Here is a 20,091-nt window from a genome sequence, read left to right on the forward strand (position 1 = left end):
GGAGTAGAGGGGAAGGAGGACCTCTCTCTGTCTACTGACCACCCCCCTTGTAATACACCTGAGGATGCCATTGGCCTTCCTGACCACAAGGGTACAGTGCTGGCTCATGGTCATCCTGTTGTCCACCAGGACCCCCAGGTCCCTTTCCCCTACACTGTTCTGTAATATGTAATTTCCCAACCTATACTGGAACCTGGGGTTGTTCCTGCCCAGATGCAGGACTCTACACTTTCCCTTGTTAAATTCCATCAGGTTATCCCCCGCCCAACTCTCCAGCCTGTCCAGGTCCCGCTGGATGGCAGCACAGCCTTCTGGCGTGTCAGCCACTCCTCCCAGCTTAGTGTCATCAGCAAACTTGCTGATAGTACACTCAATTCCCTCGTCCAAGTCGTTAATGAATATATTGAATAATATTGGCCCCAGTACTGATCCCTGAGGCACTCCACTAGATACTGGCCTCCAACTGGACTCCGCACCATTGACCACCACTCTCTGGCTTCTCTCTTTAAGCCAGTTTGCAACCCACCTCACTACTCTATTGTCGAGACCACACCTCCTCAATTTAGCTGTGAGGATGCTGTGAGGGACTGTGTCAAAGGCTTTACTGAAGTCAAGGTAGACCACATCCACCGCTCTGCCGTCATCCATCCACCTTGTTACATTCTCATAAAAGGCTATGAGGTTGGTCAAGCATGACTTACCCTTGGTAAAGCCATGTTGACTGCCCCTAATGACCCTCTTATCCCTGATATGCCTTGAGATGACACCAAGGATAAGCTGTTCTCTAGGTGCTTTACTCTACTCATTAGCTATGAACTGATCATCCCGGTAGCACCGAGGGACAATGGTCAACTTAACATACATTAAGCTTCTAATGTATTATGCAAGGTATCAAGGCACAAATGCAAAGTAAGTAATATCCCACTGCACTCCTCAGCTATACAGAAGCCAGTGATACAGATTTAAAGCTTTGGCTGTAGACACTGAGCTCAAGCTCACCTATTTTTGACCTCTTGAAAAAAAAAAAAGAGCAGCCGGCGACTCCAGGAAAGCAACTGGTGGCCTAGAAATCTCCATCTCAGGCAGTCAAAGGGAAGATTGTTTGCAAAAACTTATTACTGTCATTTAAAAGTTAAAACTAAGTGACTGTCTCAAATGGTCACATGTTCCACATCCTTCCAGTGATGAACTGTGACTGGCTTTGAATCACAGCCCAAAACCTTCCCATTATAAAGCTTAACTTTAAGAACAGGCTAAAAGGTAGAAAGAAATAGCAAACTCGAGGACCTCTCCTGACTTCAGTGCTAATAAAACTGCTGATTGTCTATAATTTATCAGAGCAGTTAAGCGTATGCTTATTTTCAAGCTTGCAGGCTGGCATGGTGATTTCAATGGAAGATGGATTTTATTACGTACACCAACTTAAGTGCTTTGCTGGCTCCCAGCTTAATGCAAATGCTTTTTGAAATGATTGTCAGCATATTTCTGTAAGTGAAATCAGTGAATAAAAGGAGTTGGAAGTGAGCCTAAATAAGTCATATTAACCTGAAGTCTTCAAGATGCCAACGTAAGATTTAGTGTGACCATGAACATTCTTGTCTTGGGAATTCATCTTAAAGCCCCCAAAAGGAAGAAAGTGTATCTTCTTTATAGTTACAAGAACTTATTTTGAACTCAAAATCTCTATCTATTGAAATATTAGCACATTTTTAAAAATACAATAAAATCATATTATTTAGGAGATTATTTTTTACATTTGCAGCATCAGAATAATTGTCCTTAGACAGCAGCATCATTCTAATCAGATTTTTCTTATTGTGTATTTCCTTCCAAGTAGCATGCTGTACAGTCATGTAAGAATGAAAAATAGGTAACAATCAGAAAATGGAATATTTTTTTATAAAGATATCACATAGGATCACATAAATGGCAGCTGAGATCATAAGCAGTTCTTAAATACTTCCGTACCTCAACTTATTAAATATGTCCATATCAATTGGCTGCTCCTCCAGCTGCTATTTATTTTAAACTTAAACTTTCCTGGAGAGAGAGAGATTGAAAATACACCAGTGTTTTTCCAGCATGATTTGGTATCTAAACCATTCTTGGGAATGAGCAAATATCTTCCAATTTGTGGCAATCAGCTGAAATTCAAAACTAAACCACATCACCAAAGTTAGAAAGTATTTCTGTAAGCACCTCTTATACAGTTGTTGTTCACTTACAATGTAGCTACTGATTTTTTTTTTTTACTTCTTTCTCGTGTATTCAGGTAAAATACTGAACTGGATTATTTTAGTTTAGCTACTGTTTGGTTTCTATGCCTGCAATCCATACAACCCTAGAATTTTGGTGGGAAGAGAGCTTCAAGATCATCGAGTCCAACCGTTAACCTAACGCTTAGATCTTTTGTTGCTGAAGAGGAGAAATGCTATTTTTCTCTTACCCAGCTGTGGTGGGCTTTGGGTTGATTGACTGTTTTAGTTGCATACCGATGAGTAAATATATTCAAAAGTTAATTTCTTTAAGGAGGCTAAATTATTCCAACTATTTGGGAAGAAGGAGGGAGGAAATTTTTGAAATGATGTATTAAAAATGCCGTGGCTCTTTATGCTGATATTGCATTTTTATTTTTTAAATTCAGTTTTATTTAAAAATATAAGGTAAAAGTAACGGTTAATACAATATGGAATTTGAAATTAAATATTTGGATTTGGGGTGAAAAGCAATTTATTCTTATTCATTAATTAACATAGGGATATTTGTTGTACACAAACCCATTCCACAACAACAACAACAACAAAAACAAACAAAAAACCCCTTTCTTGCATCATGCATTTCATTTTTATGTCAGGAAAGCCACGTTCTTTGTTCTCTAACTGAACACAATGCAGGAGAGCAGGTGCAAATGAGACAAGAAAATAGACTGGTGATTTGCCTAATACTCCTAAAAGAACATCTATTTTGGAGAGTAATATAGGTAAAACAGCTTCTAGAAAATCTCAGAGCAGTGATTATGTTACCCAAGAGTCCAATGGTGTGTGCATAGTGACTGCTGGCTTTAACTGCAGAGATTAAGTGATTTTTCTGGCTCCATTGGAGAGATGTGTTTTTTATTTAACCATCTTTCCAATTTGAAACATGAGACTTTTCATGGGAATTGGTCATGGTGGTTGCAAGGTTTGAAAAGAATGGGCAAGCAAAATATCAAGGTAGTGATTATCCAGTGTTTTCAGTCATAATGTCCAATGCCCTTTCCAGAGACGGAGACAACACTCCACAGGAGGGGGACTGGATACTCAGTGGTTGTTCTGTGCCCCCAAGCCTATAAGATGATGACTGAATTGTACAGAGCATATCAGCTTACTTTGGAAACGTGCTTCTGATTCTTCCTTTTTGGATTGTGTATTGTTGCTAATAATGGGTGTTAGAGTAACCTATGCAGTTTATGGCTGATGATACTTTACTTCTCTAAATAAATGAACAAATTGATCTTCTTTGGACAAGTCATACAACAGAAACTTCATGCATTTTACTTTCAGAGCTGCCTTCTTTTCCCTGATGTAAAACCTTCAACTTGGTACCAGAGCTACCCAATTGAGAGTTCCCTTTGAATTCAGTTAAGCTCAACGTACATAAGGTAAATCCACAGGTTTAATTTTCCAAATAGAGACAAACCGTGGTACACTTGTAGGTCGCACAAGGTTACCCAATTGGGAGGATCATCACAACTGACACTACTTTAGCTTTATGATCACAACATAGGTGATGAGCCTGGAAATGTTAGTAGGGAGGGATCTTGGCCCAAGCAGCTGAGCCAATACCATGCAACAAATGCAGCTGAAAGCAGACCCCTCCCTTGCAGAACCAATGGGTCATCACAGTTCACCTGGGACTTAGGGTGTCAGCACCCCTTAAAACTCAACACGTTCTCAAAAAGTTAAGCCTGGCTGCAGCCCAAGCAATAAATTGAAGATATTTAGCTCATGCTCACTTTAAAATGAAGTTTTGGTTCCAAATTATTTTTTGCCAATCACAGTGATAAATTTGGTTTAGAACACATAAAACCTTTTTTTTTTTTTTTTTAATTCTACAAAGATTACAACTCTAACAAGGAAATAACCTGAGTATTTTTTCTCCTTCAGTTGTCTTGAGTTTCATAATAACTCTCACAAACATCTCTGCTATTTTAAAATACTGAATTTTCTTCTTTGTTTAAAAGCAATTATTCTGACCTTGGGATCAGTCTGCAGGGTTATAGAAAATGGCTTAGCAGAAAGAAGCAGATAGGTGAATAAAAATAGCAATTTTAGCTTTAGTACTGTTGAGCTGTAGTAATGCAATTTACCTTTTTAATTTTTTAAAATTTGTGTATTCCAGTGTCAGATTCTCCAGGGACAAATAATTTCACATGTACTTTGAAACTTCATGTTTGTAATTTTGTTCTGTGATTAATTACTCTTCCAGCTGCATTGAGAAGGGAAATGTTGTTAGTTTACAGTTGCATCCCTGAAGAAGGCTGGATTTCTGCAGGTAGAATGCTTTTTCGCCAAGAAACTATTAAAAGTTGGTCTTGTACAGCCAGGAACTATGTAAGATCCAGGGAGATATGGCATTTCGACAGATCAGATTAGTAGGGTTGTTTGCACACTTTTATAAAAAGCTGTGGTTTTCTTTAAGCAGTTGTTTGCCATGTCCCTGGTGTGATGACCTGCAGGCTATGAACCAGGGGCCCTTTGCAGGTGAGTTCCTTTGCATCTATTGTGCTAAACAGCCTCCAGTTTAGTTTTATTTTTTATTCTCCCTCTCTGCAGCTAACCTGCTTATTATACTTGCAATTTAGTTGCTAGCAGGAAACAAGACTATGACAAAAGGTGTTGGACTGAGTCTAGTTAATTAGATAATGATTTTCATATTTTGACCAGACCCAGTTTGGCGATACATACATTATATATAAATTTGGTGATATATACATTGTATGGCATCAGCTGAGAATGAGAGCTTGTTCTGCATCAGCCATTCAGCCTGCTGACACAGTAGTGCTTAAATACGTGGGGGTTTTTTTATTTAATTAAAGATGTTGTTTATATGCAGCTCTGCAGCTTTAATCCCAAGTGTTAGTCTCAACTATAGCATTTTGTAACATTCAGTGGAATTGCATAAAATTCAAATCAATAAAAACTGGCATGGTGTGATACATGTGGTGTTTAGTAAACAAAGCGGATGAGGTTGACCTGACTGAAAGCTGCAATCAGCACAAGACACACTGAATACAAAATGTGCTGTTGATCCGTGGCAGAGCTGGGCTGTATGTACGTACATTTATCCAGATAGTTTGTAAGGAGCTTTTTTAAAAAATTACATACTTCAGTCTCTGTAAAAAACTCAATATCACGTGTTTTTAAAGTCTTCACATTTGTTTCCATGTTCGAAAAAATAAGAATATGAGATCCATTTATATTCTGAGATCATAACAGACACTACTGCCTTGCTCAAAAATTATCGAGTTCAATGGACTACTTTTGCCATTTATAAATTCCCTAAATAGAACAAAACTGGGTAACAGAGCAGATTATTTTAAAAAGCTCGTAAATTGAAGGTGGGCTCTCAGCTGGTTTTGAGTGGAAGAGTGTTATGGCAAAATTCCTGTTAAGTAATTTTTCAGGTGTGGGTTAATTCAGTACCTGTCTTTTTCTCCGTCTTTCCTTTTCAGTAAACAAAATATGAAATTTAGACAGATGGGAGCAAATCTTTGGCATAAGAAATACATCATTTGGCTAATTAAATGTCTGCTTGTTTTCATTAGTATTAAATTCTAATTATTTTCATTTAGGACAATGCAACTCCAGGGAAGGAAATGAGAATACAACTCCAGCTTATGGACATTGGAACTCTAACATTTCCTATGCTTTCAAGAGTTCGTGGCAGTGTTAATTTCCAACCAAAGCTGCTCTGTTGGGACTGAGGACTTAAAGTTAATGAGTGTCTGACAGAGGAAAAACAATTAATATATCTATAGGAAGGTATATGTCATTGTATCAGTTTTATAGGTGTGGACCTGTAATAGATCAGTTAGTGGCTATGATTGAGTTCATGTACTAGGTCAGTGGAAAAGAATTTCCTTGACTTCCATCTTTCCATCTCTGTGAATTATTCAAATTCTACTAGTAAATGTTTTATTAACTGAGATAGATACAACACCAGATAATTCTTCAAGGCATTTGCATTTTAGCCTACATTGCTTTGTTAAATCTGGGAGATTGTCGCTTAATATAAAGACAAAATGAAATGTTACTGTGAAGTCTGAGGAATATAAGCTAAGGTGGCTAAAAATTAGCCCAGTTTGAATTGTTTCCTGCTGGTTTTTGTTGTAGACTTTTTTCCCCTCCTGGAAATCACACCACCCCACTCATTATTGCCCTCTAAAGCTGTAATTCAGGTAAATTCTTAACCTACATACTGGTAATATACATAGGAAATGTCATAGGAATAGACATGTTTTCTTCTAAAGCTCCAGGGAGGTGCCAGAGAAACAAAACCAATTCTTCGGCTGATGCAAACTAGGACTCAGAGGACTTTGGCAGAGATCTAGGCAATTAACTTAAAAAAAAAAAAAATCTGTGAATCACAGCCCCCTATAGATCTTTAAACTCTGTGTTTGTGATAGTTTTATTTTACATGTAAGGAGAAATGCCTTAATCTTGTGAATAGTAAATGTCCCATAAATGTTCTTGGTTGAAAAATATTTCAAAGCATATATAAACTCAGAGGTTTTGATTTAAGTAAACAGCGTACTTAATTATACCAAGTGCAGACAATATATTTTTTATTATTAGGATAACTGCACCATAAAAAAAGTGTGGTACTTTCTTAGCATTGAAAATTCTCTTCTGGCACACAGCTCTCCAGGCTCTAATGTCCACACTAAATGAAATTTGCAAGATTATAATGTTACCACAGTATAATGTTAAAGGATAGAGGACCATGATAAAACCTGAAAAATTTTCACATCCTAGGAGGAGGAAAGTCTCTATAAATGTCTAATTTAGAGAAATGCAAGTGAGGATACCAGAGATAAAAACAGAGCAGGAAGGACATGGATAACATGGGACCTGACCCATCACTACACTCAGTGAACAGCTTTGTGACCATGGACAATTCTCTTTATCTTTTTTTTTATCCATTTTTGCCTGATCAGATGATTAGTTCCTTTCAGTTCACTGACAGGTGCCACTATTAGTGATCTTCACCCATTTCTACATCATCCATGATTTTCTGGGATTATCCAGAATGGTTGTGGGGGTATCATCATGTTCGGTTTGAAACTCAGAAATATGTCTGTTGACTTGGTCCCCCCAGTATGTGGATGCTTTCTGGATAACTGGATATCATCTCCAGGTTGTTTCTACTCAAGGCCCTTAAACTGGAAAATGAGTGTCACTAATCAGGTCAGAAAAATAGAAGAAAGATTCATTAAAAGTTAATGTGGTAGGATGGAGCTAACAGAAAACAAGGGCAGAATTCATGTTGTAAGATATTATCTTATGAGACACAGAAGGTTTTAACAAAAGAGTCTATGCTAAGATATTCTTCCAGTATTTTTTTTTTTTTTTTTAACTCTGTCCTTTTGAAATCAAGCTCAATTAAATTTTTATGACTCTTAGGACATGTTACATTCTGTCAGGAACTGTTGCAAAAACAATAAAAAATTCTGGACATGGATAACTACTTACAGTAGCATACCACAGTTTGTTAATTTATGAGTGGTTTTTGGTCCTCTATCCAGAGTTAACTTACAGTAACTACCCAACTCCAATAAGCTTAATGTCAAAGCTCTTTTTACTTACGAAGGAATGAGAATGGTTGTTACTTGTTTAGAAATATAGATGAACATTAAATTTGAAGATTAAATATGCTTAGAACAGCACTATTTGAAAAATATGAAAGCGAATTTAGTTTTTCTGCCCTGGCTATGCAATTCTGCAAAGCTGCAGCTTTGATTAAGTTTTTTTTCTGTGAAAAATGTTTTGCTTAAGGTCCTAAAACTGCTAACGTCTAGAATAGGGATCTTTCTCAAAATGTTATGGAAAAAAAGGAGTGCTTGCCTATTATGTGTGCAACAAAACATCTCAAACATTACTTCAGATTTACTGCTGTGTTATCTCTCAGAAGCTAAGTTACTTAAAATGCTATTGACAATGGTTTTGACAGCATGAAGCACGCTGCCCACAGAATAGATGCAAACACTGTGGGCTTAATCCTTACACGTATTTTTACTATTTTGTTGTTGTTGTTTCCAGCAGATAAGACTTTTCAAACAGGTTCCCAGCAGAAATATTAATTCCTAGAATCTGAACATAACTCAAGAAAAAACAGCTCTTGTAATTTTTTTGTTTGTTTTGACTGGAGGATGTTACCATTGAAGCCCCTGTTCTCATATTTCTGCACTTAAATTCTTGCTTTCTTCTGCTTTGTGAACTTAATTTATATTCTATGTAGAACACGAAAAGAGAGGAAAATCCGGGAAATTACCAACCATTTTCACTTACTGACCTATCCACTTTGAAAGAGTATTTTGAAAACTCAAATGCAAGAGTCAGGGATAAAGTGCTTCCTTCTAAGTCCTACTTACTCTTAGCTCACTGCTGGTTTAATGAGTCATCATCTCCATGACTGGTGTGGACCAGCACCTGGTTTCACTGTTGTAGTTCCTAAGCCAGTAAGTAGTCAATCAGGGCTACCTAACTGAAGTATTATAGTGGAAGTCCGGATATATATCAGCATGAATAGATTATCAGGTGATGGAAAATGTACTAAATAATTTGTTTGTCCAGATCCTCAGATGCCCATCTTTAAATAGTTTGCAAAATTAAATTAGCCTGAGACATTGCCTGGAAAACCTCAAACAAAATAAGAAGGAAAGACAAAAGAAACAAGAACCTGATCCTGAACCATTACATGATAACAAATAAAAGAAAGTTAGGACTCTAGCATATTTGAAAATAAGGATTAGTATCGCATTATTTATTGGAGAGAAAAAACAGGTCAGAGGTGTACATCAAGTCATAGACACACAGCCTTTTCATACTATCATGATTCTGTCATTCAGCTCTTGATAAGACTGGAATACTGAATTTAAAGAAACAATTAAAACTCGCAAGGAGTAATAAAGACACTCTTCAGCTACTTTCATCATCTGGCAAGATTAAAAGAGATATTTCCTTTTTCTTCTTCTTGAGACAAGTAAAAAACCAGCTTGTCATCTTTTCATCTGCAGTGTATTTTTTTATTATCTCTCAGAGAAAATTTACCATCCATCAACCTTGACATATAAAACGTCTGGACTGGTGATTCTAATGCAGATTGCTAGGAAAACAAACATGTCAGACACCTTTTCTTCTTCAGCCAATATTTAGGCTGATAATTCAGTTTTCATCTGAAGGTGTAACTGAAAAAAAAAATCTTGTGTTTTCTGACAAATACCATAAATATTTCAAACAGCTGTAAGGACAGAAAAAAACCCAAACAAACGAAAAATGAGAACCAAATGTAAAAGCTGGGAAGAATACATCTGTAGCTTCCCAATACTTGTTATATAAAAGCCTTGTGCTGGAGTCAGAAGATAATTTTTTCAAACCTCAAATGATATAGCAACTCAAAGCTGGTAAGAGGGAGACTTTCACATTTTGTGACATCTGCTGGGAGGCAGGAAAGGCCACAGCCTGAAGATTTCTGTTGATTTGCTCCAGACAAAGAAGAATGTAGTCTTTGCTCAGCACCTACATCACAGAGAAAAACACCAACTGTCTTTGAACCAATGATGATCATTTCTGTTCAGTCTTCACCTAAATAAGAAGTATAATTAAGACTTCTTTGTTTGATTAAAGTTCGAATGCGAAGACCCACATCCTTTTACTTTGGTGCTTTTGCATCACTGTATCCCCTTGCTCATTTGTGGAGCCCATTTCTGGTTTTGTTTCCAGAAATGCAGACACTGCTCAATGGTGAAGAGATTGAGTCCTCTTGTTCTTTCTTGTGTCATTCAAAGCACACACACCTCCTATTTCTAGCCAAAAGCAGACTTTGTCTTAAATGTAGCTGCATTATCCAGAGTTTTTCTTTATCCTGGGATAGTGTATAGCAAAATAAATAATGAAAAAGTAAAATAAGATCCCAATGATTAGCTAGAATAGACAGAAATATGAAGTAAAATAATACAGTTCACAAGTGAGACTTATTTTTTTTTAACTTTCTTTACTTTCTTTTACTTTTTTACTTTAACTAAAACCAAAATAATACAGTCCCAAAGTGTGGAGAAAAAAAAATCCCTGCGTTCATGTAATGTACAGAAGCTGCAGTTATCACCTAAAATCCCTTTGAGCCCTTCTTTGGGAAGTTACCTTTATTTTTATGTTAGCTAGAGCTGTGAGACCGTGAGGCTAAATTCAGAAATACATGCTGGTGAAACCGGAGTCCCACCCACCTTCCTTGAAAGCATCTGCCATTTTGGTCTTCAAAACCCATTATTCCAGGTATTCATAGCAGTTTTCCATAGACTGAAAGCACCTGTGTTCTGTCCAACGTATTTCCAAAGAATGATGAACTCTGCTCCTAGCCCAGACCCAACCAACTCAGAGCAACACTGAACACAGGGATATCCAAAATCTATTCAGATTCACATTTGAGGAGTTCTTCCCTTAAAGTTCACTCACTTTACTGGATGAACTTGCTTTGTGTGCTCAGGAAGCTCATTCAGTCCGGGAAGTAGAAACTCTTTGAAATCCCAACTGTGATCTCTTCAGCTCCCTTGAGTGCCTAAAATTATAATCCTTGATGGGCTTAACATGGTTTTATTAATGTTTGACAAAGTAGTGAGGATAAACTGTTTAAATAATTAGATAAATAGAATAAGATATTACCTAAAGATCAAAACTAAGAGCATGTGATTCATCCAGCTTTCCTGAATATAAAAAATGAAGGAAAAAGGCTCTACTGGTGTAAATTAGCACTTTATTTGAGCAACACCAATTTGCATTAATGTATATTCTTACCCAATACGAGGATACAAAGAATGAAACTCCAAACAACATAAATTGCCAAGTCTTTTTCTTTTAACAGGAAGGTTGAATCCTCTGTGTGATCAAGTGCACTACACCAGTGAACACCTCCATGACTTGCACAGGAAGAGTACCTGAAATCAGAACATTTCATTCAGTATATTAGCTTGGTTATTCTGATGTATTATAGCTATATCTCAGTCATTCATACTACTAAGAGACAAAGACCGGTAGTTCACTGACTTGGCTATGACCTATTCCTCTTGGTTTTTGCTCTAATCTATGATCGTGATGTTACTACACGTGGCTTTGCATGCTTCTCTCACACCCCCAGTTCTCTTTCAACAGTTTCTTCAAACACTCTGCATTCTTCTTTACAAGCAGATACATTGACAGGTTTCTGTACATGAACGTCTCACAGCTCTGCAGCTGCCAGCATCGGAAAGGGGAATAAAAGAAAGAAAAATCCCCAAAGACAGGAAGTTCTCTTCTTCTCTTACCTGCTGGTAATAATGTTGCGATTCTTTTCCACTCTTCTGATGTTCACACAGGGCATCACTCACAACATTTACAAAAAGTTCCATATGTAGAAGGAAACAATACTTTAATAATGAGACACTCCAGCAGAAATAGGCATAACAAGTGATACAGTGACTGGAAGTTTTTTCTGTTTGTTCAAACTTAACATAGGGCATATTTCTCTGGAGTGAAAACAATTAACAATTGAAAAAAACTCGCTTAAATCCTCCAGCATTCGTCTTTGTAAAACTTGAAGCTGGCAAACTATAGATATGTGTAGAAGCATATGTAGATGAAATGCATATGTGAGTATGTATTGAAAAGGTAAGAACTTGTTCACTGAAGAATTCCACTTGGAAAAACATGGTCTTTTGTTATGAAGGGAAGACAAACCAAAATTTTTGTATTCAGCCTGTGCTCCATGGACCTGTGGGGTACAATTTAGGAGACTCCTGGAGGTAGATAAGAAAAACATGTTATTCACAGTCTTAAATTTGCTGCAAGGGGACCTTTATCTCCACTGAAAAATATGCAAGTGGTATGCAGATCTCAGTGGTTAGAAAACCACAGGCGTACATGCTGAAAACAGCTCCTTCTGGTCCTACCAAAAAAACATCAATGAAACTCTCCACTGACATCTCATGCAATTTTCCTGTGAGTCTCTCTACACCTGTTTTACTTAAAAGTTCCAGCTATTGAAGACAAACAAACAAAACCACCAAACAAACAACAAAAAACCACAACAAACTGCAGAGAAATCTCAGCTTTCATTCAAAGAAGGGTAATTTTCTGTCCCCTCAGCTGTAGCAGAAAGCTTGAAAATGTCAAATGAGTGTAATCCAGAAATCAAAGGCCAAATGGACGGTATTTTTGGTTTCCATCTTAAGTCCTTTGAGCCTACTAAGCCCAGTTGCTATGAATATATTTTCTAGTATGAAAGGAGGCTTTCCATCAGCCAGTAATATGTGCATATTCTTTTAATTTTTATTACTTTATTATGGTCAAATTTAGCAGAGCTACCATTGCATTACTTGGTATTTAAGACCTCATTCTATTCTGCTTGTGCAGAAAGGGTCTTTCTTCTTCTTTCCTCCCAACAGGAAAAAAAAAAATAGATTACAGAAGATTACTAAAACAGTTTATTGGTAGATTTAATTGTCTAGATCTTTTTTTTCCATTTCCACAGAACAAAAAAAAGGAACTCACTGTACATTTAACTCACAAACACAGTCAAATATTCAGTTCTGCTCCCAGAACTGAATCACCAGCACTGCTGGGAAGCAGCTGGGAGCGGGAAGTGCAGTCTTGGCATTGGGGTATCAGTAAGCATACAAAGTAGCCCAGCTTGGTGTCTCAAATTCCTGGAGCTGGAGATGCTAAGAGTAAATTTCACAATATAGGGCAGGTTTTTGCACACTGGGGGGGTTCACTATTGCAGTCACCTCTTTTCTCTTACAAATCTTCATCTCTGCTTGTGCTTGTGCACTTCTCTCTGCCTGTCCTTTGCCTCCCTCCTGTTTTTATTTCTCTCTTTCTCTCCCTACATATTTTCTTACATTATTTTTGCCTTGTTCTCTTTTTGCCCTTAAAGCCTTCTGCAGAAAAGGTGTTATTAACAATTTACATTGAAGTTAGGTGTTTCTAATATATATATAGGAAAGGATGTGTCTTGCCTCCAACACCAGGACTATAGATCAAGAATTGCAGAAGAATATCTTCTGCTTCACCCCATTTACAGCACTGACTATGTTTATGTTCAGAACTGGTGCAACTGGGGAAGGAAGTCTTCCCTCTCTGATCTCTGATATAATTAAAGAGGACAGAAATAGCATGTTGAAAGTATCAAAACACATTGATGTCCCTTTGTCTATTTTAAACATTAACATACATTTGTGCATATACTGATTCATAGTCTTTAAAATGTAGCAGATATCTTATGATAAATCTGAAAGAAAAAATGTTCTTCACTTTTGGCTTATATACTGTCTATAAACCACAGCCCAGGATGTCTCTGCTAATAGTAAACTTATCTTGAGTTTCAACTGCAGGTAATATCTAATTTCTCTTTTCTCACTGTCTTTTGTAAGTGCTTTTTACTTTTCAGTTGGGGAAAGATAACTCCGTAAGAATATATTTGGTAATATATTTTAGCACCATAAGTGTCTGTGGTTTATTTCTTAGTACACAGCTATGCCCACCTACAAGTCTTCAGCGTACAGATGTTGATAGTGTCAGGCCTTCTTCTCTGTCCCTTCTGTCCCTTGTACAGGAGAAGGAGTAATGAAAGTGGAATGGGAAAAGATGAATGGTATAGGAAGGATCCCAGTGACCTCTACACCTGACAGTGCAAAATTTGTTAGAGATGTAGAGAAAGAGAAAAAAAACCTAATGGGCTCTAGGATGCAGATACTCAGAATCTTTGTCTTCATTTCTGTACTATGATTGATACTCAGGGTGCAAATTTTCTGTTTTCCAGCCTACATATGACATGCTCTGCACCACCACCAGAAAAGACAGTGCCTTTCTGGTCTGCACGAAGGGAAGGAAAAAAAATATTGCAAGAAGTTCAAATACAAGTCTTGGCAGCTAAAAGACCCAGGTTTTCACCTAATCAGTTCCCCTTTCAAAGCAGGGAAGAGGCAATGTAAGTGGAGATTTTACGATCTAAATAGAAATAACAGATAGAGAAAACTCTCTTCCAAACTCCCAAGCTCTTGCATCTGCATTATCCATTTTCTCTGACCTTGACAACTTGAGTCTTGTTTTGTTTAGCTCACCTTTTCATTTTGGCCTTTACACTATTCTATATATGCTTCCCATGTGTCTGTGGTGCCTCTGGCATGTCCTTTATCTCAAATTCTCTCATTATCACCATTCTACTGCTCTCTATTATTAGGTATTCAGAAGCTGGTTCCCACTTTCGTGCACAAATATCCATTTCCAACCTATTCAATTTCAAGATAGGTGTGTTCAGCTTTTTTCCATGAGGATATATTACTTTCCCCATGCTGGGAAGAGATTGCCCATTCTTTCCATTATCCCAGGTCAAAGCCTTCCTTGAGATATAACTTTGCTTTGGCACTTCTAAAAAACCTTGATAGAGGTTCAGGTATATAAGAAGCCCTGCCTCCCTTACAGAACAGTAAAACATCAATATTCCCCTGCACTTTCTGATCTGTGTTATAGACATTTTTTGCCTCTGGTCTCCAAACGAGATTAAATCTGCTGTAGATGGAGACTGTTATCTGTTCCATATTTTCTTAAAGTCAGGTCCTGGCTTATGTAAAAGGTCATAAGTGCTACCAAAGAAATTATGAGGATGGATGGATGGAAAAGTGGTATTAACTCCCTTACAGAGAGCTAAATCGGAAAGAGAGCAAGTAACAAAGCAGAGGTAGAGCCGACAACTTAGTCCCCATCTTCTGAATTCCAAAATGGGCTTTCCATGTGAAAACAGCCTTTCTTGCTTACTAAATATTCATTGGAACTGTGCACTGCACCTCTCTTAATGCTATTGTTCATGTGTCATTAACCTCAGGTCATGTTATTGGGCTTTCATTGCTATTCCTTACTGTCAATGGAGAGGTCTTTCTATTTACCCTTTACCTGTGATACATTTAAGCAAATGGTATTGTTCTGCCACTTTTCAGAGTCCTACATACATCATTCCAGGAGTTAGAGGCAAAAATAACCAGCTTATTCATTTAATCAATATGATGCCCACTTTTCTCTATCTCATGCTCCGCTTTACTCTCTTAGTAGTTCCCTTCGTGCTCTCAGAAATGCCCACCTTCTAGGGATTTTTTGCCCATTTAGGTATTCACTTGTCAGTGACCTCACTTCTTTGCTTATAACAAAGACAGATGTGTGTTGATTTTTGTTAAGTTACTCACTTTCAGCTGTAGTGTCTCAGCTATGTATTTTCTTTTACTTACATCTACTGAAGTGTAAATATGGGCAATACAAGTATTTTGTGTTGTCTGTGTTCTTTGTACGTTACAGTACTTTACCAAACTATGTGTCTTGGTAAGCTTCAATAGCTTCTGAATTGCCAATAAGCCAAACTTATTTGAAAAAGTTTGCAATGGAATTTAGTATTATTATCATTATTAATATGTACACAGTAGGCCTCAAATCTGCAAATAGCAATCGGTATTAATAAGAAAATATTTCCAGCTTTTAGTGAGACAAATTGCACCTACATTATGTTATAGCAAAACTGGCTTAAGATTTATAATATCTATGAATGAATTAATTTTATTATGTCTTTTTAGTAACGTGATGGATTGAGGCAGGAGGCAGTCAAGCCAGCATTTATTGATGTAGATGCTTAGTCACTTCTGTGTGCCCTGAGACCTTACCACTTGCTTTTATCTTTGGACCTGTTTGCAGTTCCATATGCCCCCTGGAGACTTACATACAGAAAATCATACCACTGATTTAAGGGTCTGAAAACACATTTGGATATCTACCTTCAGGGGCTGAATTTTACTGAGAACAGTGTGTTCTTTGCAAGCTGTGTTTCAGTGCCCAGGACATCACATCACACTGACACTCAGCTGGGGTAAACTGGAAGGGTCCATTAACTTCCCAATGGGGAGTTAGGCATTACTGGAGTGTGGTCTCTTAGAAATGATGCAGCTCAGGAGGACTGTCCGCGTGAGTGTGTAAAGAACACTTTATTTTTTATTTTTTCTATTTTTTTTTTGTAATAGCAGGAGTGCTAGCAATTCAGCACTGTCGGATGATTGTTTCCCACCTAGTCTTCCTGCCCAAGCTATGACTGATTTTAACACTTGTCCTCAGTTTCCTTTGTACCAAACTGATGTGTAAAAACCAGCACCGTTTTGTAGTCAGTCAGATCTGCCTGCGTTTTTCTGTCTATGGGGCTGTTGCACATCACCTGTGGTGATGCTGTGCATTTTTTTCTGGAGTTTGAAATCACATGGCTGTGTGCTACAAAAGACAAGGGTACACCAAGCCTCACATATTAACTTTATTGCATTTGGAGATAGCTTACTAACACTGTCTTTATTGTCCCTCAGATTATATGCTTGTGCAGGACATAACGTAGCTTTAAAGGGAGCCTTGTGTGAGCACTTCTGATACCAATGTCTACATCCACCTCATATTTGGTGAGAAGACACTCACAGGAGATATCTACAAGTTGGCGCCTAGGTGGAATTAAATCCAGAATTGTGGCACTGATCTCAATGCTGCTACGAATGAGAAAAAAAAATGGTTCAGCTGGTACTTTCTATTACCTTTTTTTGTTTTTTTAATATTAAAGTTTGTCCAGTAGGTGTTCTTTCTGTTCATTCTTTCCTTGTTTGTAGTTTCTAGGCTCAATAGCAGCTGTGACAGGCAATTTATTCCACAGTTCTCATGCTGTAGCTAATAATCCTAGATATACCTTAAGGTATATTATTTTCAAAATTTCAAACTGGGCAGTGCGACAGAAAAATCTTTCTTATGGAGAGTCATCACCAGTAATATTAGCTAAATTATATATATATATACATATCTATTTTTTTATATATATATATAGTTAATAATACAAATAAATCAAAGAATTTCTCTTCAAGAAATCCAGTGAAAAATGAGTGGCAGGAATTATTCTTCTTTTGCTTGTCTTCATCGTAGCTTGATGAGATCTGCCTTAAACACAGAAGGATATAGATAATTGCAACGAGTTATATATTGAATGTGAGTCAGCAATAGAGGGAGTAATAATAGAGAACAAGTGGGAGAGCAGCTGCTGATTTGTGTGAGTTTGCATGGCTTACATATCAATTTGGCTTTTGCTGAACTAGTTATAAACTGTCCATACTGACATTACTGAACAGAATGCTGTTTCATCCACACAAATCCACTTTGCTTGGTGCCTAATACATGGTTCTGCATGTAAATAACAAATATTCAGCCATTACATAATTTTCTAAACATTGTTGGTGACCAGAGTGACACCGCTGAGTCACTGGAACCGTAGCTTGTAAATGGTTTGAGAGCCTGTCTATTGAGTTTTGACCAAACCTAATTTCAGGCTATGAACCAGGTACAAACTGGAGACTGGGTCTAGGAGAAAAACAGATCAGGAAAGTTAAGAACGACCGTAATCCAGTATAACATACTGCTCAAAGAGGTAAGAAAATAATAGAGGATGTCAGAGTTTATGATTTGACTAATTCATGAGACGATTTAGGTAGCTTTAAGGAAAATGTGGTTAATTTAGCAATGGCAGTAGTCATGAATACAACAGATGCCCACATTATTCCTTTCCTTAGCAACAATCTGGGTGATGAGGCAGACTGAACCATCAGCAAATTTGCAGATTATGCTAGATTTTGCGAAGAGTTTGAGATACCCAAGGGTAGAGTTTCAGACCAGAGAAGTTTGGTAGTCTGGAGTACTCAGTCAGAAGACATTCTCATAAGGTTCATCAAGGAGAAATTGAAGTTCTGCATATGAACTGGGAAGGCCTTCGAAGTCTTCCTTATTGCTCTGCAAAGCGTGTGAACTCACTGCTGAAACGGATCTGAGAGTTACAGTGGGTGCTAAATTGAGTAGGAGCCAAAGGTACGGTTTTATAGTGAATAAGAGTATTTTGAGAGATTTAGGTTATGTGCTAGGAAGATTTTTTTCCCAAGATTTTTTTTTTTTTTTCCAATAGGAAGATGGTGTGGCACAGGAAAAGGTTGTTCAAAGAAACTGAAATATCTACCCTCAATTTTTTTAGACTTGGCAGGGTAAAATTAACAATTATATGGTTTATGGTTATTCACAGTCCTTCTTTGATCAAAAGATTGAAGGTCCCTAGACATTTCTTCCAATAGACGTATCTGTGATTCTCTATTTACATTAGGCTCTGCAGCTCTGAGTAGAAGAAACAAGCTTTCTGAGTTAATGTGAGTACTCCCAACCTGCACATTTCAGTGCTGTGCACAGATCTTAGCTCATGTTCTGAGAACAGTACAAGTCTGTCCTCATTGAAGCAGGATTGTTAGTTCACGAACAACTTTATGCTGACATGGCTACTGCATTTCTACATCAAGAGCTATTTTGTTAGTAGTTAGATTGAGTGTCTCTGTAGACCACTGATGTAAAAGGTTTTAAATAACAAATGTTTCAGTCATCATTGAAAACAACCATTTCAGTACCTAAAGTTTGTAAAGTACTACATTTGGTGTTGTGAAAGAAGCTATCATTTTGAGGAGGAGCAATTTTTGTGTAACTTTAAATTCATTTCAGACACCACTGATATAAATTTCATTGCAAAAATAGAGCCCTGCTACACATAAGGCAGAGGTTAGACTGGTATTTTGGATGGCATCTTTATGAGAGGCAGGGACCCACTCTTTAATATGCTAAATGTTACTCTAATAACCAAATGAGGTGCATGAAACTCACTGGCTGATTTTATTCTTCTCCTGAAGAACCCTTATTTTTGAGGTTATACTACTTATGAAAATATACCCAGGGTACCTTTTGTTGTTCGTGCTGTGTAATTCTTAATCTGTACAAACCATAATAACAAGAGAGAAAATTCACAGGGATTGCAGATGCCAAAAGTTCATTCCCTATTGAGAATAAAGACAACACCGAATGAGAGTCCATTCCATGATTTTGAAACACCCTTAAGCCACCTCCAAGGTTTGCATCATAAACCCCTAAAGTTTCATGTTATAGAAACAGCAATTATGTCAATCCTGTCACAAGCTTACATGGGTACCACTTGGAGGCCAGAGGGAGCACAAATCCAAGTGCTATGTTGCTGTGGATGCACTCTGATCTTGACAATGATCTCACAGATAATCTGTGGATGAACTGGGCCATTAAGAATAGTCAGACATACAATGCCCTTTGAATTTGAAAAGCCATCTCTGTCTGCATTTGAAATTTTTCTTCCAGAGGGTAAACCTAAATTTGAAGAGATGTCTTCAAAGTATAAGACAGAGATTGAAAGTGTCTTTGCACGAGACAAGAAATCAAAGGTTTCCTCCAGTCTTTGGCTCATTGTCATGGATCCTAAGAATTTGCAGGGCACATATGTGCTTCTTAATGGAGATCCCAAGTGCTGTGAATAGGGTGAGTTATCTTCTCCAGCATATGTCTCCAGGCAGAATGCCACAGAGATGAAGTAGCCTTTATTTTCAAATAGCATGTGCATTTTAAATGAAAAATAATATAAATTTTAAGGAAAGACAGTTTAAATAATTCAGTTGATGAGTACAATCATGTTTTGACTTACCACAGTGAGGTGACAACATTTTGTTGTGGCACATCAGTGGATAACAGGATAATTCAAACTTTGATTACTATTGTTTTTATTGTTGGCATTGTTATTATTGTGGATGAAGTTGGTTTGTTCTGATAGAAGTTAAAAGTTCAAGTTGGCAAATGCATCTCACTGTGCTGGCAGATCTTCATATGTACGAGAAATCATCTTCTGTTCAAAAAAGCGTCTCACCCTCGATGTAAAAGAAGCTATATCTTATGAGAAAATAATGAGAAAATA

The sequence above is a fragment of the Patagioenas fasciata genome, chromosome 4 (genome assembly GCF_037038585.1).
Source record: "Patagioenas fasciata isolate bPatFas1 chromosome 4, bPatFas1.hap1, whole genome shotgun sequence".
NCBI classification, from domain to species: domain Eukaryota; kingdom Metazoa; phylum Chordata; class Aves; order Columbiformes; family Columbidae; genus Patagioenas; species Patagioenas fasciata.